General features: G+C 36.3%; 1 pseudogene; it reads left to right on the forward strand.

The window, feature by feature from the left end:
- LOC113071133 (adhesion G protein-coupled receptor B3-like) overlaps positions 1-25,817 on the forward strand; it is a 50,880-nt pseudogene extending 25,063 nt beyond the window's left edge.
- Positions 25,818-26,192: the final 375 nt, after the last annotated feature.

A 26,192-nucleotide genomic window follows, 5' to 3' on the forward strand; every position in this document is an offset into this window, starting at 1 on the left:
TATAAGGTAATGTTGGTTCTTTAATGCCATACAGTCAGTGATCAGATGAATTGACTGCGTATTGAGTGTATCAGATCAAATTGGTTTGCTGACACAGTAACCCACAACAGTCTATTCCACAACGTCCTAATAAACGCCTGGAGTCAGTCACTATTGGCTTGCTGTTGCACCGGACAGGGCAGCACTCCGTCTTCCATGAGAGAATCGATCCAACCTGATTTATGTTGTACACATACTGTATCTAGAGCTAAATATGATCCAAAACCAAGAAGCATTTGCTATGCATGAAATGCTTTTGGATCATTACAGTTCATTAGTTAATGTACATTCAGTCATGAAATTTTCATGTGAATCATGCATTTTCATATATGAAATATTCATATATATTTCATATTCCTATATGAAAGATATGCTATTATATAATGCATGACACTCTTTAAATGAAAGTTATTATGCATGTTATCCATGCATATAAAAAAGTGTGAGTTTTAAAGCTTAATTAAACCTTGAAAAGAGAGCAATTGCTGCAGTTTAATTATGGAGATCCTCATAGTCTTCCTCAGGGGAATTAAGGCCTTAGGATGTCATGTCATACAGCCTCCGGAAAAAGGGCTGTGTTTGTTATGCATCTTTTGGAGGAACTATAATTCAGTGTTGCTTTTATACTACAGTGATTGTATTCAACTGGTTAATTATAATACTTAGTAGCTCTTGACTAACTGATTTTGTTATACCAGAGATTCAATATGAATATTTTACACAAGATAAACAATGTTATCATTATATAACTTATTTAAATTATTTTATATTTAATTATCATATAACTTATTTAACTATTTTAGCCTTAAATAATGTATTATCCGGCTAAGTAAGCTATATCAGCCTGATCTTTAGATGTTACCGCTGCAATATCAGCCGAGATGTGTAAGCATTAATAAATAGGTGAGATGTCTATTCTATCATTTTGCTAGCCAGAAAAGGAGAAATTGGCTGCTACCATCCAGCCCGTTTTCATGGGGTGGTAAACGTTTAAGCTCCGTTTTCCCCTGCCGTTTATTTATCGGGAAAAGCATATTGTGAAATTAAATGCTATAAAATTAGATTAACTTAAGATATTCGAGAATAAATGCCGAAATCAGGATGAACGAACAAGAAACGGGGACTATTTCTGAGGCATCTCACCCCTCCGCTGCAGCGCGAGGCAGGAGGCAAGAGAGTATCAGTCTGATGCCGTCCGCTGTTTCTTGACTGAGGAAAGGAAAGCGTCCAAAAAGCGCTAATTAGAAAAAGTGAGTGGAAATACATATCGATAGAGAACGATAAGAGAAACCTGAAGCAAAACTAGAGGAGAGGCGTCAAAGGAATCGCAGGTTCGGGTTTATTTTGTTATGTGGTGTGAGTGTATCTGTGAGCAGCGAGTCTTTCAGCACCAGAGCCTCAGCGCTTCAGTCGCACTCAGAACGATCAGCACTAAAAAAGCGTTGCGTTTACTTTCTGTCGCTTAAGTAGGAAGTAAACTGGATGAGATGAGAGCGCAGTGAAGAGGATTTGGAGTGACGGGTTCACAGAGAAAAGGCTTGTTAACGCGATTTAATCTTGTCTGTGTTGTGTAGGAACGATTCTTGGGGCAGCTGGAGCTCTAAAGGATGCAGAACTGTGCTCACCGATGCATCCCACACCAAATGCTTATGTGATCGGGTATCTACCTTCGCCATTTTGGCTCAACAACCCAGAGAAATAGTAAGTATTGGAATTGTCTTCTGCGGGGGATCTCGAGGGATGCTGTATTGATTAAAATGTGGGTTGTAATCAGATGGATGTTTAATAATTTACTTTAATTATGTAATGTTTGATTATGATAGAAATCTTTCTTGTGCAAAGCGTGTGTGTGTGTGTGTGTGTGTGTGAGAGAGAGAGAGAGAGAGAGAGAGCTCAGAATCTCCTGTTTAAGTAAATGTCATTACACATTTATTAAAATAAAAAGTAATATTGATCATCATAATCTCCATTTTACCTTTCCTAAATGTTGCTCAAACCATTTGTACATGCTCGCATTTGTATGTGTGTATTCGTATGTGTTCACATTTGAGATACAGGAGCATCAGCACTGGCCTCTTCAATTTCAGTATTAATTTTGCTACTTACATTAATAAAATACTTCTTTGCTATGAGATATTAGGCAGATATACCAGGATTGTGCATAAAAATGATGGCTTTCATATTATGTAATAATGGCTTCCTCCTTTATTAAGATAGTTCACTGTCTTAGATTAATGTGTAATATTAATCTTTCCTTTGCCTTTGCTGTAAATTGCTCTAAGCATTTATATATGCTTTACTATCAGCCATCAGCTGCCATCAGCCATCTCTTTTCTAGTGGGTTCAGTAGACAGCAAAACATGGCTGTTTTACCCTACAGAGTAAGAGGCAGCCATTTTTTCTCTGCCCATGTGACCAGTCAGAGGGCAGTCAGTGTATAAATGGCTCCCGTGTGAAAATGATGGTGTTGTCTGCGTCTCAATGATGCAGCAGGGGCAAAGTTTGATAACTCCTATCATTGCAATGCACAGCTGATATGTCACAGTGACTTGTGACTCCTGGGAACTGGATTGAGGGGGGTTGTCAGATGGAATTGTGGGGGGAAAAGGCATAAAACAAATGGACTGGATGTGCATTGTGAGGGCTTAGTTAAGGCCCGTGCAAATAATGCAAGCAATAGTTTAAAATGATAGGTAGCCATATGTATTCTTAATTGTGTTCAAAATTATGGTCAGTATCCATTGATTCCCCCACAGTCATTAAAACAACAGAACAAGAGACAGTATAAGCACTGGGACAGTCCAGTCATTCACATTTTTGATTGACAAATAAAAGCCTTGCCCTACAGTTAAAAGACCCAATCACCATTTTCAAAGAAGCATTGCCTGTTTGTTCACTCTTGAGTGTACATTAATAATACCATTATTTTGCATGATGAATTTATGACAGCAGTGTTATCATATTTTAGTTTTAATTAGAATATAGCATTAACATTCAGTTTGGGAGATTTCCATGTTTTCCAATTCAAGAAGCTGTTCTTGCATGTCCGGAAATACCTGCCCAGGGCATTTACAAAGATGATCTCTAAATAGTTTGACTTGCTTTAAAAGAGATTATGTATTTTAGTTAATAATGCTTTGTGGCATTAAGCCCCGACCTGTTGATAATAAGCACCGTGTATGTGAATGGAGACTAAATACATTTTATTCATGTGAAGGGGAGATTTAATGTGGGGGGTGGGGGGGGGGGGTTGAATTACAGACCAAAAAAAAAAAAAAAAGCTTGTCCTTTAATCCTCTAATATTGGACAGTATAAATGGCCTTGCTGCAATAGGCAAGCATCCTATAATGTGCTTTATTACCAGGCACTGAAATGGGCTTTTATTAGTGGTACAAGGGTTTGAAAATCGCTCACTGAAGCTCTTGTGTGCCATTCACAGGCTATGGAGTACTCAGGGGTTCCATCTGTGACACTAATAGTAGGCTGTGGTCTTTCCTGCCTGGCCTTGATCACACTGACCGTGGTGTATGCAGTTCTATGGAGGTAAGTGCATAGAAGTACAAGGGATTTTACAAATAATGCACTTTGCACTTTTAGAGGGATGCAACTTTAATCAACAATTTGTTTTCAGGTACATCAGGTCGGAGAGATCAATCATTCTGATCAATTTCTGCCTTTCAATCATCTGCTCCAACATCCTGATCCTAGTTGGACAGACGCAGACACATAATGCGGTAAATCTTAACATTTTACCTCCAGTTTGTTAATTTGAATAATGCCAGATTAGACTGAAATTTTGATATAGGCCACCAAGCATTAATGAATGTTGATTTGTATTTAAACTAAATGTCCAGTCTGGGTGCTCATATTTATTTCTCGGCTTGCGTGTGGGCTGATTTTGCAAGCTTGTCTTGAATGCCAGACTGCTTTTCTGCACTAATATTATGCCGATCTAGACATTTCAGGGTTTATAATGCAAGTGGTGGAGATCTCTCTGTCTGCTGTTTGTATATCATACCACCGAACCAGATTGTTTTAATTCCTCTTTTTGAGGCATTGTGACTTACTTAAATTCAAGTTGGCTGGCCTAATTTTAGCAAGTGACCTACCTACCTATCCAGATGTTCGAGTCTTTGTGTAGTGAGCTACATATTCTGTTATATGCTAAATGATTGTGTTGGTATGAACAAATTGCATTCTTTTATTGTGGTAAGCAATTTATGTACTGTAAATATTTTGATATGATTATATTTTCATAACCACATGGTGATTAGACACTGGTCCCCAGTGCAAAGAAACAGTTTAGGTTCATTTTGCAACTACTGGCTAATGAATTGCTTGTTGTCGATAATTTTAAAATGAACCTATATGAGCCGGATGCTTATTTTTAAAGGCATGTATTTAGAAGATTTTTATTTGAGCTAAAGAAGTGCAATTTATTATATGATTGCATTCGGTATTGTTAATTTGAAATATGTGAGACAAAATAGTTTCTTTCGTGCATTCTCACCATTGTTTATCAGCGTACTATATTATATATGAGTCTTAAATTAGTACTCCACAAGCCACAGAAGTTATTTTTAGCGAATGAGTCCATTTCTCTTTGTCCAATGCCAAGGAGAAATGATGATGATGCCTCTATGTTCTGAGCCACTAAATACATTAGCCAGAATTCAGCTGGCTGCATTCTGAATCATACAATGAAAATGCAAAATGGACAGACAAAGGTCCGAAGCACTTAAAGATTGTGTCTATATAAACCACAAATATGTATTTCCTCAAATAAGAGACGAAATAATTATTGGCATTGTTACATGCAGCAGTTCTGTTGCTTTAATGTCAAAATCCCAACTGTCCTAACCTCTTTCCAAGTAATCAGCTTCCCCAAAGACTAAACAGTCTTTCATCATCAAACAGGTTTTTGGTTGAGCGAAGATGCTGTTCAGTTAGGGAAGCAGAGATTGAGCATTGTCTGTTTGATACATTGCATTATTTAAATAAAATTTATCCTGTATATGATGAGGATCAGTAGATATGCATCACAGTAAATGTGAAGCAAAAGTCCTTTAGTGTTCACAGTCCAAATGGTTCGGTTATATAACCGTCTCTTTGCAATATCCAGAGCCCACGTGAATCTGAACATTTGGTGCCATTGTGAATGGAACATCTAAAGTTCAGAAAGGGTTCCAGGTAGGGTGAAAGCATTTTAAAGCTCTTTACATGTCTGCAATTAGTTTTAAAAAAGGACTAAATGGGCTCCCAGTTAAAACTCTGAAAATGATTCTTCCAGCTCACAGTGTGGAGATGGTGTATATAAGTCATTCAAGATGTAATTATAAGATGCTGATCCAGATCAGTGGATCCTAGAGTCAAATTTTCTCACATTCACCATTTCAAATTCGACATAAGAGATGATTGGATATGGGAAATTGCAGAACTTCGGAAGAACAAAGATTAATTATTCACTCTCACGCTTACAAACGACGCTCATTTGCCCTCGTTTGAGTAAACAAGATAAAAGAGGTTGATTTCTCACTGCTTACAAGCTTGTCAGGACTAGCACAGCTGGTGGTTTTTGGTTATCATCAGAGGAGGGTTTACACAGAGTGGAACGTTATTCCTACGCTGCCCACACAGATAGGGCTTCTGAGTGAGTCAATGGCGTTGCGGGAATCACACATTACTCAGTCACACAGTCGGACATTTCTTTACAGGCAGCACAAGGCATGAGCTTTTTCCTATTCTGATTCTAACGAGTGCTCTGGGATGGAAGGAAGTGAATTCCCAAGGTTAAAACAAATTAATTTCCTGTTACAGTAAATGGATCAAAAGATGACATTGACTCTAGCTCCGTTCCAAAACCTGGTGGGATGATTGACTGTCTGTCGTTCCTCTGACTGCACCTTGAGGGTGAATGGGTTATAAAAGCATGCATTTAGGACAAACATAAAGGCTTTAATTAAGCTGTTTATTGGCTCTATAAAACATTTTAAAAGGCCAATTTTTTTCTCTTTTTTTTATAGCAATGTTACTTGAAATTATTCAAATTGTTTATTATTTAATTAAAAAACATTATTAAATAATGAACAAAAATAAGCATTGCTATTATATATATGTATATATATATATATATATATATATATAATATAACTATTTCAGGTGACTACCTCTTGAAGCTCATCAAGAGAATGCCAAGAGTGTGCAAAGCAGTAATCAAAGCAAAAGGTGGCTACTTTGAAGAACCTACAATATGACATTTTCAGTTGGTTCACACTTTTTTGTTATGTATATAATTCCATATATAATTCCACATGTGTTAATTCATAGTCTTGATGCCTTCAGTGTGAATCTACAATTTTCATAGTCATGAAAATAAAGAAAACTCTTTGAATGAGAAGGTGTGTCCAAACTTTTGGTCCGTACTGTATATATAATAGATCAATCAACTATCATACAGCTAGATTTTTCAGGCATGTACATAGGACAGTTCAATATACTGTCATAGTTTCCAAAATCTTCATATTTATTTAAACAGCAATGCTTATTAATGTATAGACTGGTTGTAAGACAGATCCTTCCTGTTAAAAAAATGAAGACTTGGCAGCACGCAGTAAAGTGTTCTCTCCATTTTTAATATTTTAGTGACTCAGTTATTCTAAAACAATCTTTGAAACAATGAAAACAGAGGTTTAGTTTAAAAGCACTTTTATGAATGTAAAACTGTACAATGGAAAAGTACTCAATAATTAATTTAAGTAATGTACAGTACATTACTCACATTAATTATTGAATATTTTTTTCTTTGCACAGTGTAAAATTCACTATTTTGAATGAACGCTTTTTAGTTTCTTTCCACTCATCCACCACGTTGGATGAATGTCTTTACTAAGCGCATTGCGGTGCCTTGTTCGTGAACACTATATGTGATACTGTCTTTAGAATGTAGCCAAAATTTGATACTTTAGAAGGCAGAACTGTTTTGCTGCCTACACTTTGGAACAGTTTTTGAGTTTGGGAGCATGCCTACAATGCCTTAAGGTTTTGGAACAGAGCTTTGGTGGGTTGCTTGCCATTAAACATGCCATTTACATTTTTTTAATATTATACATGAATCTGCTTTGGCTTGTTGTGGTACAGTGTATCATACTTGGCGTCATTATTCTAAGAATGTACAGCACAAAAGTCTTGTTGACAGCAATGCAGCAGGTCCAGTCTGCCATTAATGGACCATAATTACATCTGGACCTCCGCTCTATCCACATCTAAGGCATCAGTACAGCATTTTAAATGGTCAGTGTGTCTGTGTTACCATGACAATAAAATGGCATTCTCTAGTGTATCACTGTCTTGCCAGTTCTTTTTGTAGCCATTTGCCACGCTCTAAAGCAGCAATTTAGAGTAATTCCTGCTTCAACACACTGGTGGGGAAGATGTATACGTGTCTCAGAGGGTACAGGTTTTTGCCTCCAGATGGAGGTCGCACATATGACGTGATGGTCATGCGAGGAAGAGCACTCAGCCTGCGGCTTCTCCAAATGCTGAGCTGAACTGAAGGCCTGTCAGTGCTGATCATACACACTCCCATCTTCTTCTTTAATTCCACACCACATCATTTTACATTAAGCATGAGGGAGGGTATATGCAAATATGCATTTCTATTTGTGAATTGGAAATGAAACGACGCTGACCTATCCACAACCTTCATTATAAGCAAAATCTGTAGTATAGAATGATTCTTTTGTGTGTGTGTGTGTGTGTGTGTGTGTGTGTGTGTGTGTGGAACAAAGGGTTGACATCCTCATTGCATCAAAGATGTAAAGCATTTCTGTTATCCTCCCACGAAATGATTAAGGCGCTGACAACAGTTTAGTCCCCTTTCAGTAATTTAAAATGTGCTTTCCTTTTTTTCTGGTGTGTGGATCTTCGTAAGCTTTGACTAATGGCAGCTATGAAAGTAGACATGCTTATACCTCGTTTTTTATTGGATTGTGGGTTGTTATTGAATCAAACAGGGTTTTTTTGGACTGAAATACAAGAACATGCAACAAATAGCAAAGAATAGGAACCTCTGATAGACGTTCAATACAAACCTGCCCTTAATAAAGGAGCTTTTTCAGCTGAAATGTAGCACACTTTTTAGTCAATATCTTTTTTTTTTTTTTTTTGTGCAATAGACCATTTACGAGACCCATGAGAAATTACAATGTGTATTCTGCTAGTGTATGTTGAGATGAGAGCTGAAGACATACGGTCAATGCTGTAGTTTTCTTAAGAAAATCGGACGGACAGGGCTAGGATTATTAAATGGTGCTCCGAGACTTCCTCTTATCTCTCGCTGCATGAAAAGGTCCCATTTAATCGAGTGGTGTGTTGTGAAGTATCTGAGTGCCAGTATGTAGTAGCTGTCAGTGGAAATGAAATGGCAGATTTAAATGAACCAGATTTTATTCACTTTAACTTTTACTTTCAATTTAAAGTTAGTCAAACTTAAAAAAAGAAGTGTTAAAGGAGACTTTTCAGGTATGTCAGCCTTTAATGATCCGAGTGGAGTTTGGATCATTTAATTGGCAGCCGCAATATCTGTCTGTCTATCTGTCTGTCTGTCTGTCTGTCTGTCTGTCTGTCTGTCTATCTATCTATCTATCTATCTATCTATCTATCTATCTATCTATCCTATCCTATTATTTTCTATTATTCTGTCTGTATGTCTCTCTGTCTGTCTATCTATCTATCTATCTATCTATCTATCTATCTATCTATCTATCTATCTATCTATCTATCTATCTATCTATCTATCTATCTATCTATCTATCTATCTATCTATCTATCTATCCTATTATTTTCTATTATTCTGTCTGTCTGTCTTTTTCAGCACTACCCGCTGTTAATATCCCATTAATATTTAGAATACATAAAACATATATATTAATTAATAATAGTCTTAAAACCTTTTCAGTATCGTAGGCAAGGCTTTGTCATGCCAACATGACATGTCTTCTTGACAAACCTAGCTTTTTATACAGTTTTTTTCTTTATTTATTTGAATTTCGATTAATTTTAATTGTACTTTTTATTATACTTTTAATCATACGTGATAACTTTTGAATTGCTATTCTGCAATTCAATTAAAATCCAGCAATTAAACTGTGATTCAAAAGTCAGCTTTGTATGAACTCTTTTGAGGTCATCCAAGAAGGAAATGTGTTGCAGAGACCAAGTTATTAGTAAAAAAAAAAAAATGAAGTTATTATATTTTGCTAGATGATTTCAAAGACATTTTTGAATAATGTGCACTGATCAATCATGCACCAGGAAAGTGCATTACAAAGTAAATAGGGTGCATTTGTTTCATATTGATTTTACAGGACAGAAAAAAAGCAACATGTTCTCTAAAAAAAAATAATGGTCAGCTTTCCTAAACATTTTTCAGTATCTTTTTGCACCAGACCTCAAAAACATCATAAAATGATCCTAATCTTCACCTTCAAGACGAGCATATAATTTAGTGTCTGTATTTATGTGCAACTTCCTTTTGATCAGTTGCTGACTTGTTTATTTTCTCAAGTACTAGATGTGAGGATAGCCCACGGCACCTTTCCACACACAAACATCAAGGATTTTGATGGGAGAGAACCAATCCGAGCAATGTTTGAACATGATGAAAAGCATTTGGAATTTCAAAAGTACTTACCTCGCTGAGTTTTTTTTTTTTTTTTTTCTGTGGAATTTTCATTTTGTAAACGATGACATTAGTAATAGTCAATGCAGTTTGCAGTGAAGGAAACTATAGAAGAAAACTGTGTGTGGTTATTTGTGGTATCTATTTAAAAAAACATCTCCTATTAAGCAGAGATTGGTGCAGCCATACTTAATGAATTATTTAGATGCTACTATTGTGATGTCAGTTCTTTTATTTAACCTCACTTGTTGAATAATATAAAGCAGCATTTTCGTATCTTGGCGAAACAGCAGCTTTTGTCATAAATATTAATGTAGGAAAGGCACTTATGTCAAAACAGAAACAACCCTGCTCAAACAGCAGAAGAGTGCTAGATGTGAGGGGTATGTAACATTAATTGGCGAGGAGAAAAGCGTTTCCAGCAATAATCTTGACAGAGTGTGAATAAATAGTTGTTAAAATGAGATATTGTTCTACAATTCAAGAATGTAATGAAGGCAGGATCACTGAAATATCCAGACTTGGGAAAAGCGACAATTCGAAGCCTATACTATTCTGTTGCATAATGAGTCTTGCTTAATTAGCCTGCATATCAGCATCATGTCAGTTTGACTCTTAGCTATGCCTTATATCAACACTTGCTTTACATTGTGCTGATCTGGGAAAGTGCTGAACTATTACAAACATCCACTGCTACCAGAGCTTTGGTATCAGTCTACATTAACTTAGATTTGATCCTGTTCTTTACAGAAAGCTGTCATATGGCTTCAGAAAGAAATAGTGAGGTGGAATATATATATACATCACTTGGTCACTGTCAAGCAGTTGAATAATTTCCAAATATATTCATCGGCTTTTTTTTGTTTTTTTGTTATTATTAAAGGTTAATCATGCATCATTGGGAGTGCAGTTAGAAAATAAGAGATAAAATAAATAGGAGAAGAATGGCTGATGTGACCAGATCTGCTACCTAAAATGATATAGAAAAGTTTAGAAGGCATCATAATTTATTTTCTTTTTTTATGTCAGTAGCGAATTAATGACTTTTGTAATTACATGAATGTTTCATTATTTTATTAAGTTGCTCCCTCATATTATGAGAGGTTTATTCCACTTGGTAAAATCTCATTGGCAGAGGACAATGCAGTGACCTCATATTCCCAGTACATATTTACTTTTAAATTACTTAGATTATGCTATATTATCATTTATTATTATTGTTATTAATATTCATGGAATCATTTAATCACATCTTCAAAGAGAATATTAAAGCTCCCTCGAAGAATCCTCTGAAATGAAAGGATTCTGTGTTGATAAGAAGCCGTGACGGATGACTCACGGATCAAATAATTTCGCTTAAAGTCAAGGATTTGAATGCTTCTGACACATCAGCCACTTTGATGATCTGTAGAGATAGCTTTCAATAAAAACCATGCTCTAATTTGTTTTATCTATAACTTCGCCTTGGGTTAAAATGAGTCAGTCTTTTTCATGTTTGAACAGCTGACTGATAAATATTTAATGACAGATTAATGGGCAAACTGACCTACTGCACTGGCAAACTTATGACACTGGCATCTGTAGATATTATCTGGGGTGGTAGGCTATATTTTGGCCCCAAGCCTTTTAGTTTAGTAGCTTTGTGAGTTACACAGTATTCTATAGATATCTTCTGACAGCTTGGTCCCTTCGCAACGTGTGAGTGATATGAAAGAATGACGTAAATGCATTCCTTTAAACTGAAATCCAAGAGAGCAGCGCCATTTAAAGTATCACCCTTGGTGAAGTGTAAGATGACAAATGCGAAAAGGGAAATAAAATCTTTAGGGACCTCGCGATTCAAATGGATTCAGGGAATAAGTATCTGACTCTTGACAGTGCATCTTGTTTTTTTACTTTATTATTTTATTAACAATATAAAACACATATTGTAAACCATATATTGTGAACTTTAACAGAGAAAACTGTTAGGAAACATCTCGTAAAAAAGCTATTCCACAACCGAAGCTGCAGGATATCTGATCATTCATGTTTATTTTGCATTTGTGAGTTGCTTTCAATTCATTACATTAATGTTTTAGTTAATTGCATTTTGTTAAAGTGTCCAGGCATTGAATTGACATAATGGGCACAGAGTTCTCTAGTGTGTTCAAACATGCAGTCTCATAAATTAAATCCCAGCTCTATACATAAATGGATCTCATTAGGCATTCATTGTTTAGAGTGATTTAATATTTCTCGTAATTTGCTGCATATTATATAGGTTTATTTATTTTCAACCTATATCAGCCTCAAACCGTGTGTCCGGAAGCTTATTGAAGTGAGTTAGCATTACACCAGAGAGTCATCGTCCATGTATGAAAATGAACTCGCAAACCTTATAGCTAATGTCTCGAACCCTCCCTGGCCTCACGCTCACGTACGTGAATCCCAGCAGCGCACATCAGCATCAGCCCTTCGACATCGACGCGCGCCTCCCTTTACGTCAGCTATGTTGTACTTTACTGTTCTCCTGAACTTCCTCTGTTGCCATGGATACAGACACAGTGCGCTCAATATCTCCCGGCAATTTGCCTTTGTAAAGGGCAGTGTGTACTCAGGATTTCAGCTGAGGCTGTGTGCCACCCCCTCCACTTCCTCTGCTGCCCAGCTCTTCAGGCAAACCCACACGCATACAGATATAGTACGTTTGCTACTTAGAGATACAAGTCAAATTCCCACTCAGGTTAGGTGCTTTTGGTGTCATGTGCCTTCAAATACCTTCAGATGTGATATGAATGCATCTTGTTCCTCTGTGTGATGCTATCTACCTTCAAAAGAAGTCTCTTATTCTCAACCCGAATGCATTTAGTTGATCAAAAATACCTGTTTTCTGTTCAATGTATTTAAAGATGTCATTTATTCCTGTGATGGCAAAGCCGAATCTTCATTATCCATTACTCCAGTCTTTAGTGTCACATGTAGTTTTCTATTGTACATTCGTATTGGCTGCCGCTTGTGCTTGCCCCCTTACCCGGCGGTAATAAATACAGTCACGCAAGCTACTTGTTAAGAGTGTCAATCGATACTATATTTATAGTAGTTAATTTATGCTCTGTGTGGCATAAGTGTTTATTCATCAGTCATTAGCACTGGCCCATATGGCCGTGAGGTCCTGCGGTGACATGCATGTGCCATGAGCCTCATCACCTCGCTTCTTGTTTGCTAAGCAGCTTCCATTAGGCAGGAAATAGAACGAAACACATCCGACACCTAGAAAAAGAAAAAAAAAAGATTGGTATTGCTGCATGTATTTAGCTCTTCATTGAGGCTAATGCATCTGAAAATGTGGTGCTAAGAATATGTATTCAAGTATCTACCTCTAGTTTAAAGTATCTTCAAGCAGTGGAGTAATGCTAAGCGTTCATGTAAGCATGAAAATGTTGTAGAAGAGCTGTTGCTTTGCAGTAAGCACACACTTACATTTATTTTAACAAAGTACAGTAAAAGCAGTTATATTCTGAAATATTACACTTTAATATAGCTGTTTTCTTTCATTTATTTTAAAATGTAATTTATTGCTGTGATGGCAAAGCTGAATTTTCAGCATTTTCACTGTCACTTGATCTATCAGAAAACATGATAATGGTTTCTTATTTTTATCGGTGTTTAATTATCAGTTTTACTGCTTTTTTATTATTATTAATTTAATGCATTTTGCTAAATAAAAGTATTAATTTATTAAAAAATAAAATATTACTAACCCCAAGCTTTAGAATGGTAAAAGAGACAAAAGTTGTGTGTATTGTAAAGATTTATAGTAGTTTTATAGATTTACTGACTAGAGAGTGGTGTTGGCCATTTTACTTTTTTTTTCTATCAAAGTGTTATGTAAACCGATGCAACAGTGAAAGTAAAACAGTCTACAGAAAAGTAGGCTACGGTGTCCTTCTAATTTTCGAAGTCAAGTAATAGCGAATGCAAAAGGGGATATTGGTCAAGGAGGTCGTCTGGTTTAGACGCACACTGGCTGTGAACTTCAAACTGAGTCTCTTAGATGCTGAGTGCAAGAGCTCATGAAAGCTGCTTTACTTAGGAATTGTGGTTTTATGGCAGCGTGAGAGAGCTCATCAGCATCAGGTGTTCCATCACATGCTGCCAGCTGATCCATTTTCACAGCATTCGTCCTGGCCGCATCAGGTGGACTGGGAGCAGGTGGAAGCAGAGTCTTCATTATGTCCCATCCAGCTTGTCTCTGGCTCATGTTGGCAATGCTCCAAACTCTTTTCTATGCCTTGAGCATCCAGGTTCTCCCTCTGTCAGATTCACTTGTCGGTGGCTAGCCGGTGGGTGGATTTGTCTTCAAGTACACCACCCTTGATGTGCTCTACCAAAGATGTGTTCCAGTATCAGCATTATTGTTGGTCATTCCCATCAACCAGTCAGATTTGAGGAAATTTCAAGACAATTTTACAACATTTCTAATCAAGCAATCATCACCCTTTGACTTTAGGGATGAGTGGGAATTTTAAAATGGTGAATTCCAGGAAAGCCATCAAAAAGAAGAAAATCTTAAAAATCCTGGAAATTTCTTGAGTGAGTAGAGGTTTTCTTAATTATTTATCTTCTCTAAAATATGTAAATGTGAAAACAAAGTCTCATGGAACACTGGTTTGTCAAATGTGATGGGAACCCCGGTTTTAGGAGAGAGGTGTTTTTGTCACATGCCGATCATCCCAGTCTTAAAAGATTTGCGTGAAACACATTGACTGCCAAATTCAGTGAGGAAGATCATTTGGTGAGAAAGATGGTAATGTTTTGTGGTTTTGATGCTGAAGGCATCTCTCTGACTGATCGCTGATGGTGACAAAGCGTTGAGAATGTCCAGAGCACATATGTTCTTATTGCAGTGAGATTTCCTAGATTTGTTTTTCTGCCACCACAGTGTGCACGTAACTGCAAGTAATGTAACTAAGATCATCTGAGCTATTGATCAATTTAATGCATTCTTGATAAAAAAATATAAAAATTCCAAATATATCTTGATGACCCCATTATTTTTTTTTTATGTTGAAAACTAAATGAAGTCTAATTTGTAATCCATACCCATACAAGCACATTTGCACAACAGAGCACATACCATCAAAGCACCTAGCCCTAAACAATGGTCTAGACGAGCCTGGAGCAAAACATGTTCTGTCTGTGACTTTGTTGTTTTTAGTCTCAAGCTTTTCATGACAATTTCGTGAAAATCAAAGAGAGTATATGCAATGAGGGATCCATTATTTTGTTTTCAATCTTGGTTGTTTCAGCGAGTTTCACATTTCTTTCTTGTAACTTTAATTAATTGTAATTAGTGAACTGAGTACTTTTCACCCAAACTCTGGCTAAGTCAATGCGAAATTCGATTGGCAGTCCAACAAATTTGAATTAAGCATTTTATCAGTTTCTCTTCTCTCTCTCTCTCTCTCTCTCTCTCTGTTAAATGGACAGGGCATATGCACGATGACAACTGCATTTCTGCACTTCTTCTTCCTGGCATCCTTCTGCTGGGTCTTGACAGAAGCTTGGCAGTCCTATATGGCCGTGACCGGGAAAGTTCGGACCAGGCTCATCCGGAAACGCTTCCTCTGTCTGGGATGGGGTGAGTGCTTAGATCTCCACAACAATCTCTACATCTCTCCCTCTTTCTTTCTCCCAGTCTCTATTTCATTCAATCCATCATCATCACGCAACTGGTATTTACTTCTCAAATGTGGACGGTGTGTGGGTAATTTTTGAATATCGTTTTGTATGTTCCATACCTCCCCGGGGTTTCTCATACAGGACCACTTTACGCACACATCAAATTGATTACAGAAGAGCTAACACTCATTCCTCCAGTTACCTAGCAACAAACAAGGCTCTCTCTTTCCTTCATAGCAGTGTTTTACTGTGTGCAGAGGAAAAAGACAAGACAGAAGATAGACAAAGACAGATATGTGAACCGTTTATTAGTTTGGCTATTCTGATACACACTGATGGTGGATTAATTCAATTATTGGTATCCATGAAATGTTTCTTGTGAGCATCAATGCATGGCACTTGTTTTAAACAAGACTCACGTTTTAGATTTATATGGTTATACACCGATCATAAGTGGTTTGTATTCAGTATCTCAGAGCTTAATGGCGGGTGGAATTCATAAGTGATGTCTGCTATCAAATGAACTTGTTGCTCCTGCTTTTGTATCGGTCTGTGACTCCATTGCTATAACAACAGTTGCTAAGCAGTGAATAGACTAGACAAAAAGAATAAATTAAGGATGCCAGCAGCCACCTTCCAGATCATTATGCCTTCATTAATGTACCTCTGGCACGACACAACACAGCATATATACAATTATATACAAAATAAAATAAAATATTTAATTTAAATAATATTTTTTTTATATGTAACTGTTAAGTATATGGCACAATATGTAATTTCTCGCCGCTAGAGGGCACGTATTCAAAACAAACAAACAAAGCAAAGGCGTAGTTTGATGACTTGAGTGTGGAATCATGGGAGTTGTCGTTTACATCCCCACAGCCGATGAAATCCATCGGGACAGAAATCATATTCATGAATGAGCTAATGATTTATTAACATTGTAGTATGAAATATGGCGAGGCTGAAAGCCATCAAAGAAAATGAGACAGCTGAATAAATGATTAAATGTGTGTGTGTTCATATATATATATATATATATATATATATTAGGGGTGTAACGGTTCACAAAATTCACGGTTCGGTTCGGTTCAATACACTGATGTCACGGTTCGGTTCGGTACGGTTCGGTACGTTTTAGATACAGCAAAAAGAAAAAATTGGCAGATAAATTTCCTTGATTTTTTTAAAAATGTTTTATTTATTAAAACTAACAAAGTATGTGTTTTTTTTACATTGAACAATGATGGAGCTATTCTTTACCCATCTTCTATGGTGTTTTCTTAGCAGCATACTGTATAAAACAAAAATAGCTCCTTTTAAATTTTTTTTAAAAAATTAAATGTAATATTGTTGTAGTGGTTATGAACAAATACAAAGATGTAACTCTTTTTATATGGAACTCTATAACTCTTTATATTTAGTGTGTTTTTACTCAATTGGTTCTCTATTTGGGCTTATGTTTTTTGGAACAAAGCAGGAATTACGGTCTGTCTGAAATGGGCTCGTGAAGGAATATTGTAATGGGGCTCAATTACATTAAGCATGTTCTTAAAACCTGCGTTTTCCACTACAGAGTAAGGTCTCATATCCGCGGCTATAACGTAAATGCACCATTCGCTGCGGTGATGTCCGTATACGGAGCCCGGGACGTCACCTGTAGGAGAAAAAAAAGCAATCCGTGGCGACGGTTTTGCAATCCGTCCCCTCAGTTTATAAACCATACTCACGAATTCATAAACTGTTCACTCGATTTAACAAATCGTGCCCACGGATTAACAAACCGTGCCCACGAATTTCCAATCCGTGCACTTAGATTTGTAAACCGTACTCACGGATTCATGCAGCAAACTCCTACGTGTTAACATACAGTTTTATTGAATATTATTATGTGGAATAGGTTTACAGCAAAGTGTCTTAAGTGATTCTCTATCAAGTGTAGTACGAGGTGGAATACAAAGATTTAATAAGAAAGATGCGCATTAAAATCTTGTTCAATTGCTGATAATCTATAATAGCACTTGATTATTATTGTGCAATAAACCTGGCATTGTGACTGACTCTGGAGTAATTTTTTCCTCTTTTGTAAGTTATTTTGGATAAAAGATTCTTATGCATAACCTGTTTAATTTTAATTTGTAGGCTAAATAAATGAGTACAAGACAGTAAAAATATTTGTCATAAAATAATTTGTGAATTGCTTTATTTTTAAATAACCTTTGGACAGTTTTGGAAATGCTTGTGTACAATTCTTTCTTAACATGAAGACTTATTTTTGTGATTTTATTATACTAAGCTCCACCCACCTCACCCCACCTGCCAGAGTTAGATGCATGTTTCACTGTTAAGTGTAAAATGCGTGTCAGTTTTCAAATCCGAGGGAACGGATTGCGAAAGCGTGCGCACGGATTATGAATTCGTGGGTACGGATTCAAAAACCGAGGGTACGGTTTACACAATCTAAACGCACGGACTGGGAATTTGTGGGCACGGTTTGTTAATCCTGGGTACGATTTGTTAAACCGAGTGAACAGTTTATTAATTCATGAGCACGGTTTATAAACTGAGGGGACGGATTGCAAAACCGTCGCCACGGATTGATGTTTTTTCTCTCCTACAGGTGACATGCGGGGCTCCGTACCGAGCCTTCAGCGCGTACTGAGTGAGCGAGCGCCTGACTGAGTAGCCTAACATAAACATATAAGTTGGTGTTTTTTTTTCTTCGGGGGTGTCAGGGGCATTGCCTGTTACGTCGTTTGGGTTATTGGGCTACCTTGTTGAACGCATAACATTATATTTCACACACCTTTTTTATTTTCCAAATTTAATTAATTAGTCCAACGAACCGTTCGGTACATAATGCGTACCGCGTACCGAACCGAAAGCCTCGTACCGAACGGTTCAATACGAATACGCGTATCGTTACACCCCTAATATATATATATATATATATATATATATATATATATATATATATATATAGTGCTGACAAACTGTTAATCACATCCAAATTAAAAGTTTTTTATGTATATATAAATACAAACACACACTTGAGTTTAATTTATATATATATATATATATATATATATATATATATATATATATATATATATATATATATATATATATAAATAATTTACATATTATTATATTTATATATTATAAATACATATATTTAATATATAAATATACACAGTATACACACATATATTATGTAAACAAAAACTTTTATTATGGATGTGATTAATCGTTTGACAGCAAACCTCTAATATATTTGCTCTGAATGCTTTATATATAAAACAACCATGCAGTAATATATTTTTGGTTAATTAAATGGTCTATTAAAATCTTTACAAGTAAACAATGTATTTCATCACCTCTCGTTTGTTTTCTCTTTTTCTTCAGAAGTAAATGGTGTCTCTGTGTACAAGTACTAATCTAAATCATCTGTTAAGGATCCAAAAACCAACAGCTGGTCCCTTTAATTTCATGACCTCTACTCGGGTCTCGCTATCTGTCAGACTATGTTGTGTTTGTTCAGCTGAACTATAAATCCACAAGTATAATTTGTATCTGTGAGGGAACAAGTATATCATCATGGATAGTTTCCAGGTCAAATTCATTAATCCTTCTCAGATACTCACTCTTTTCCATCCATCCGGAGACTAATGTTACCTTTGAGGGAGGAACAGTGGTGCAGTGTGCACTGCAGTGTGCTTTCCGATTGGTCGAGGATGAAACTGCTTGGTGGCTAGGGGAGGAGTTTCGTTTAGACTCAGCACAGGGAGGGGGAAGGGCCTTCGCTGGTTCCTCAGACAAGCTGATTGCATCAATAAATTGAGCCAGCAGTGAGAGACGGTGTTAATATTCAGATCACAGGACAGTGGCAGGAGCAGAAAGAGCCCTTTCATAATGGCAGTCCTGCTCGAGACTAGCAAAGATGAGAGACAGAGAAATAGAGAGAGAGGATTAGAAAGATAGCAGATATTATATTACACTTCAGCTCAAGACCTGTTTGATTGTTTCAGCCACTCTGTTCAAAAGCAGTTGTGCTAACTGCATTTCAATGGCATGCTGGGTTAAGTGTAAAACCTCAGGGATTCTTATTAGATTGTTTACCAGTTCTCACGTCACACACACTTTAAAAGTTATATCATTTCTTGAAAACCTGGCATGCTTCTGAAGACCTGCAGTGGAGTTTAAGGCAAGCGGCACATACCGTTGGTCAAGCATAGGGTTATTAATAAAACATATATGCAAAACAAATCAACACTGTTAAATTGAATCTTTAGCAAATAACAAAAATACATACATTTCATACTGTACAGTTATACTATTGCGATGGCTATATCCCTTTTTATATTTTTCAAAAATAATTTTAAAATATATATTTAAAATAAAATTATATAAAAGATTTAATATATTATATAGAATTTAAATGTCAGCCATTTATCACTTTTCGAAGGAATAAAAATCCCCCCCCAAAAATCCCACTTTAGCACTGCAGTGGCTGGTTCTGCATGGATAAGCACCACTTGCATTAGATTCATCTCATTCTTAACCTACTGTTGATGCCACTGTACATGTGCCGTGCAAGTCTCCAGCCCTGAAGGATTACAAAGTATGTGGCCTTTAATCACTCCTGTGTCTCTTTCGAAGGATTACCTGCTTTGGTGGTCGCTATCTCAATGGGATTCACAAAAGCTAAAGGATACGGGACACCTCAGTAGTAAGAAAACCTCTTTTTTCTTCTATGTTCCTCATGTTTACCCAGAAAACTTCTTCAGAGAAGTCTTTTCAATTAAAACAGTAGCATGAAGTTATGAGTGAGAGCCTAGAGACTGCAACAGTCCCACCTAGTTCTCCCGAGGTTACCTGGATATAAACAGTGTTTTAAGATCTCTTTAGAGTTCTTGTTCCATACTAAAAGTCCCTCATGTAGAACCATGGCATATGGCTCCAGATCCCCAGACACTCAAGGACGATACGACTGTGTACTGCCATGCCCCATTAAGTTGATGCCGGATGTAACATTTTATGCAAGATTTGCTGATATTTGGGGGGGGGGGGGGTTGTGTTTGCAGCTGTTGGCTATCTCTGGAAGGTGGTCTTCTCTATGCATTTGTGGGACCTGCTGCTGCAGTTGTGCTGGTAATTTTACCCTTTGTTTATTTACAGTCATTTACTAGTCTAAACTACACACACCAGTGCCTTTATAATGTTTTATGTCATTTACTGGATTAGTCTGCCGTGCCAACACTGAAATAGAAAATTGCCTCACTCCATCGTGGTACGGTTTGAAGATTGTGACCCCCGTCATTTATATGCATCATTAAGCAGGTTGTCTCTAGACTGAATTAAGTGGTGGCACAAATTCACACTACCATGCATCTACAAAATACAAAACAGTACATTTAGATCTATATGGTTGCATTTTTCAAGTCTAGCTTGAAGGTAGTTGTAAAATTCTGAAGAGCAATTTTTACATATTTTTTTTATGTTAAAAGAAGCATTTACTTTAAGTCATTACTGTGGACAGTGCTTGAGCGGTGTTGTTAATTAACTGCAGTTTGATGAGATCAGGCCCTGACTGTGTTACTGTGTGTGTGTGTGTGTGTGTGGTTACAGGTCAACATGGTGATTGGTATTCTAGTGTTTAATAAACTGGTTTCGAGAGATGGGATCCTGGAAAAGAAACTAAAACACAGAGCAGGGTAAGTGACAATTAGCTAAATCACACAAAAATATAGATATAAAAAATGTCAAACTCATAAGCTATGTTCTGAAATCTGTATCTTGGGTTCACAAGATGCTTTGGAGTCCTGACAATTTACAAAAAAAATTGAATATTTTCTGTTATCTACTGCCTCTGGTATAATTTGTTATCAAGAAGGAAACCTGTTTCTTAGAAATTAGTTGGCTGATACTTTCATTCTAAAATGTCTTTGAGCAAATCATATGGTAATGTGTCTTGTTGAACTTTGGACAGCTTGCATTACATTTTTGCTGATTTATGTCATCCTATCAGTTAGCAAGATAGCTAAGGAGAGGAAATTAAGTGATGAAAAGAAGAAACATTCACTACCATTCAAAAGTTTGGGATCTTGGGATTTTTGGAATACTTTTAAATGAATACTTTTATTCAGCAAAGATGCTTTAAATGTATCAAAACAAAAGTGACAAAAAATATTTCTGTTCAAAAGAAATGCTGTTCTGTTGTACTTTCTATTCATCAAAAAAAAAAAAAAAAAAAAATTCCCATTCCAATAATAAATTACATTTTACAATATATTAAAATAGAAAGCTGTGTTATATATTTCTCATATATTACATTGAATATTTCACAGTATTGCAGTTTTAATTTTTTGATTAAATAAATTACGAGACTCTTTTCGAAAGCATTTAAAAACTTTACCAATCCCACACTTTTGAACTGTAGTATTACTTCACACAAAAATGAAAGATGTTTTTATAATTAAAGCCTGTTCACCATAACCTGATAAAACTTTGCCCAATGTATATGTGTGTGCTACATATGTTTTATGCTTATTGGAGTATTGTGTTGTTTTCCTAGCATCAACCTTAAAACAAACTTCACACTAAACTGCTTTAAAAGATTGTTGCCTATGTTGACAGTAGGCTGTGGACCTCATTAGGTTCGGGAACAGAGCTAAAGTGTCATCTCAGTATGACAAAACCGCAGAAACAGGTAGCCTTGCCTCAAATTTACACCATTAGTTGAGCTAATAGAGACATTTCCAGCCCAGTCAAGCTGCCCTAAAAAATACCTTACAATCCTGGTGCTACCAAAGGTGCAGAGATGACACACGTCATCTTTGATGAAGTCCACAAAGGGCCGTGTCCACCACTTCTGCTTTGGTACAATCAGACCACCATGTAAAATACATTCCCTTTGTGTTGTTCTGCAGGCAGATGAGCGAGCCCCATACAGGATTAACTTTAAAATGTGCCAAATGTGGCGTTGTCTCAACTACTGCTTTATCAGCAACAACGGCCAGCAACGCCATGTAAGTGCCCACCGATGCCTCAGCAAATCGATTATGCTGATTAAGCTGCATGCAAGAGTGTGTGTGTGACTTTATGTGTGTGTGTCCTTCCCCTTGCCTCGGGGAAGGAGATTTGTGGAGGTGTTAAATGAGCAGCTGGCTCTTGTTCTTTGTCTGTGACACACTCTATTGAAACAATGCATTGGTTGTTTAGTGCTCCTATACTCATGTATGTGCCGATGGCAATTTAGGACAATTTGAGCATGTGCATGCTTTCATCTGGAATGAAACTGGCAAACGAATGACATATATCTCCTCTTCATCAAATCTGTTTACAGAGCTTAAACAATAGACTTCTGTAAAGTAAAAAACCCCATCATTTTTCTCCATAAAGGAAGATATATTTTACAATAGCATAAATAACTTTCTTGAAGAAGAGATCTGAAGTTACAGTAAGCAACAAGTTATATGGATTTTAAACATATAAAGCATTGTAGCCTCCCTAAAATCTCAAACTAGCATCTAAAATATTCACATACTGTTTAAATATTATTATTATTATTGCAATAAAATATAATAACAATTAATAACAATAATAAACATTTTAATTATAATTGCAATACAATATAATATTAATAATAAATAATAAACATTATATTTTATACCTGTAGTCAATGATAGATTCTTGGTTGATTATTGATTTAATTATTAGTATCACTGTTGAAATAATAATCTCAGAATAATAATAAACACTATTTAATACTTGTAGTCAAATAATAGTCTATTTGATTATTCTATATATTTTTATTATTGCAAAAAATATAGTAGTAGTTATGGAAGCCCATTTCCCGTCACTAAATAAAAAATAAATCAAGGTAACTCCGACTTTTTTTCTCAGAATTGTGAGATATAAACTCGCAATTCTGACTTTTTTTTCTCAGAAAATAACTCCGAATTCTGAGAAAAAAAAAATGTATTTTTGCGAGTTTATATCACAATTCTGAGAAAAAAAAGTCAGATATAAATGTGTAATTGCGAGAACATTTTATCTCTAATTTTGACTATAACTCGCAGTTGCATGTTATAGATATAGATATAGATACGAACTCACAATTCTGACTTTTTTTTTTCTCAGAATTGCACATTTATATCCTGCTATTCTGACTTTGTAGCTCGCAATTTTTTTAGATTTTGCAAGATATGAACACAATTCTGAGAGAAAAAAGTCAGAGTTGTTATTCAAATCAAAGACTATAATGTTATGACTCAGAGCTAGCTGGTTTGTTCAAGGCTTAGAGTTTTTCATTAAAGTGTGTGTGTTTTTTTTTTGTAATGCCTTTGGAGAAAATGAATGGGTAAAAATACTTTTGGGAGCAAGAACAAAAATCCATCTCTTTTGTTGTTCAGTCCACCAACTCTCTTCTCTCTCTCTCTCTCTCTCTCTCTCGGTCTCAGGGCCTCCCTGTGGAGTTCCTGTGTTGTCCTTCCTCTATTAGCTCTCACCTGGATGTCTGCGGTGCTGGCCATGACGGACAAACGCTCAATTTTATTCCAGATCCTCTTCGCAGTCTTTGACTCCCTGCAAGGCTTTGTTATAGTCATGGGTCCACTGTATCCTCAGAAGAGAGGTAGGGCTTGAACTATTATAATCCCTTACTTTTCTTCTCTTTTCCTTTAGCATTTCATCAGAATGTCTTTAATTTCTTCAGAGGTTCAGTTTATTTTACTCCTTGTCCAGTTTACTTAAATAAAGGGATAAATATGAATATTGTATCTATCATCACTTCCTCACCATCATGCTTTTCCAATGACTTTCCTGCTTCTTTGAAACTCAATAGAAGGTATTTTTAAATATAGAAAAAACACTTTCAGAAGAGCCAAACTCACCCTTAAAATCTGTCTGACTGATCCCCAAATGAATCCCTCTTGATCTCTGATGATCCCTCTTCCTCTAAAAATAACTTTCCTGTTGGACCGACATCAGCAAGCTCTCTTATTCGTTTAAATCTGTCATTTAGAGTTCACATCCACTGGTACCATTCTGGTACATAACAGCCAATTAAATCCTGATGAATAAAATCAAATCCCTAAATGTTTTTCCTAGTTTGACATCTTTGCTTCACAGAAGTGGGTTGCGTATGTTGCCTTTAAATAGTTGGATGTCCTTTTTTTAACCCCCTACCCGGAAACAATCTGGCATTTTTAAAATAAGTGAAGGGTAAAAGGCATTTGTTGATACATTTGATTACTTGGCAGGCTTATTCATTTTATAATAATTTGAATAAAAAATTCATACAATTCGTTTTAAAATCTCCAAAATATTCCTGTTTTTATTGCATTTTTGATTGAAAAACAAAACAAAAAAAAAACAGTCCAACCCCCAAACTTTCACATTCTGAAGCAATGTGCTGTACTGAAGCGTTTTACAATAGCATATGCGACTAAAAATGTTGGTTCACAGGTTCAGGATGCCTTCAGATGTCGCCTGAGAAACTGTCAAGACCCCATCAGTGCAGACGCGACTGGTACATTTCCCAACGGGCATGCACAGATCATGGTAAGACACTCGCCTTTTGAGACTTCAGTATTCTTCCACTGTACAGTCACAAACTCTTCGTAAATTAGCTGAGAAATCATTTGCATTTCGGGCGTCTGTGCTATCAGAAGCATCTCTCACAGTCCTCTTTGATCTATATGAAATGGTTTATCTAGTATGAGTATTTGTTATAACAGTGTTATTGCTTATACAGTTATGACAGGACATGGAGATCTGTCTTTGCTTAATTAAAACCAGAAAATCTTTCATCTATGTCCTTTGGCTTTCCTCTGGCCTTCGCCTTTCTCAGATGGGACATGTTTGTCGTATTTCACACCGGTCTCTCTCATCCTTCACTGGCTTGAGGGAGTAATTGCTTTTAAAATGGTTCCGGAGATGTGTGACCGCGCGAGAACCACTGGCACATAATGATCACAGTGCTCATTTTGTGTTTTGATTTAAAGTTTCTTTACTAGAAGTATTTCAGTATAATGAGGCTCCAATGTGCAGACTGTCCTTTGATTTGCCGCTGTTGATGGCTCCTCTATTGTCATACCTGAATAATCCGATTCTATTTCTAAGCAGTTTCAACAGAATGACTGTTTTCTCTGTGGGACGTGTTAGACTGCAGACACAAGCAGCAAAAGCATAACAATTTGAGAAGATCCCAAGGCGGCATAGATATTATGATTTTACATAGTCGATTAGACTATCCTTTTTTTTCTTTTCTTTTTTTCATGGCTCAAACTGTCAACGTTAAATTAAAGCTAATAAGGCTGTCTAAATTGAATCCTTTTTACTTGTCTAAATTTCACTTTGTCTGGCTTTTCTTTTATTCTGTTTCCACAGACGATTTCGAGAAAGACGTGGACATTGCATGCCGATCAGGTAAGAAACAGATGGTGGTGCACCATTAATGTGTTTCCTAATTACTTCTCCTCTCCTGGGCGCAAAACGGCCCAAGAGAATAGAACAGTTCAAGTTGCACCATTAGAGAGTTCACGGAGTCCCAGTGGCACCCAGGCCTAATCATCCAGCGGGATAGATACTAAGTGCATACTACAATATCTTTGTTGAAATGTAGGTTTGCAGATTATTAATTCATAACTTTATGCATTACTTCCGTGTATTATAAATATATCAAACTAATGTAAAAATATATTTAATGCTGTTAATCTAGCACACTATAATGTGAGGTCTTTAAATATTCAAGAGACGCGTGACTCTTAAGTATAAAAAAGGGTTTATGTTTTAGAAGCCTTC

Source organism: Carassius auratus, unplaced genomic scaffold, assembly GCF_003368295.1.
Source record: "Carassius auratus strain Wakin unplaced genomic scaffold, ASM336829v1 scaf_tig00006024, whole genome shotgun sequence".
In the NCBI taxonomy this organism is placed as follows: domain Eukaryota; kingdom Metazoa; phylum Chordata; class Actinopteri; order Cypriniformes; family Cyprinidae; genus Carassius; species Carassius auratus.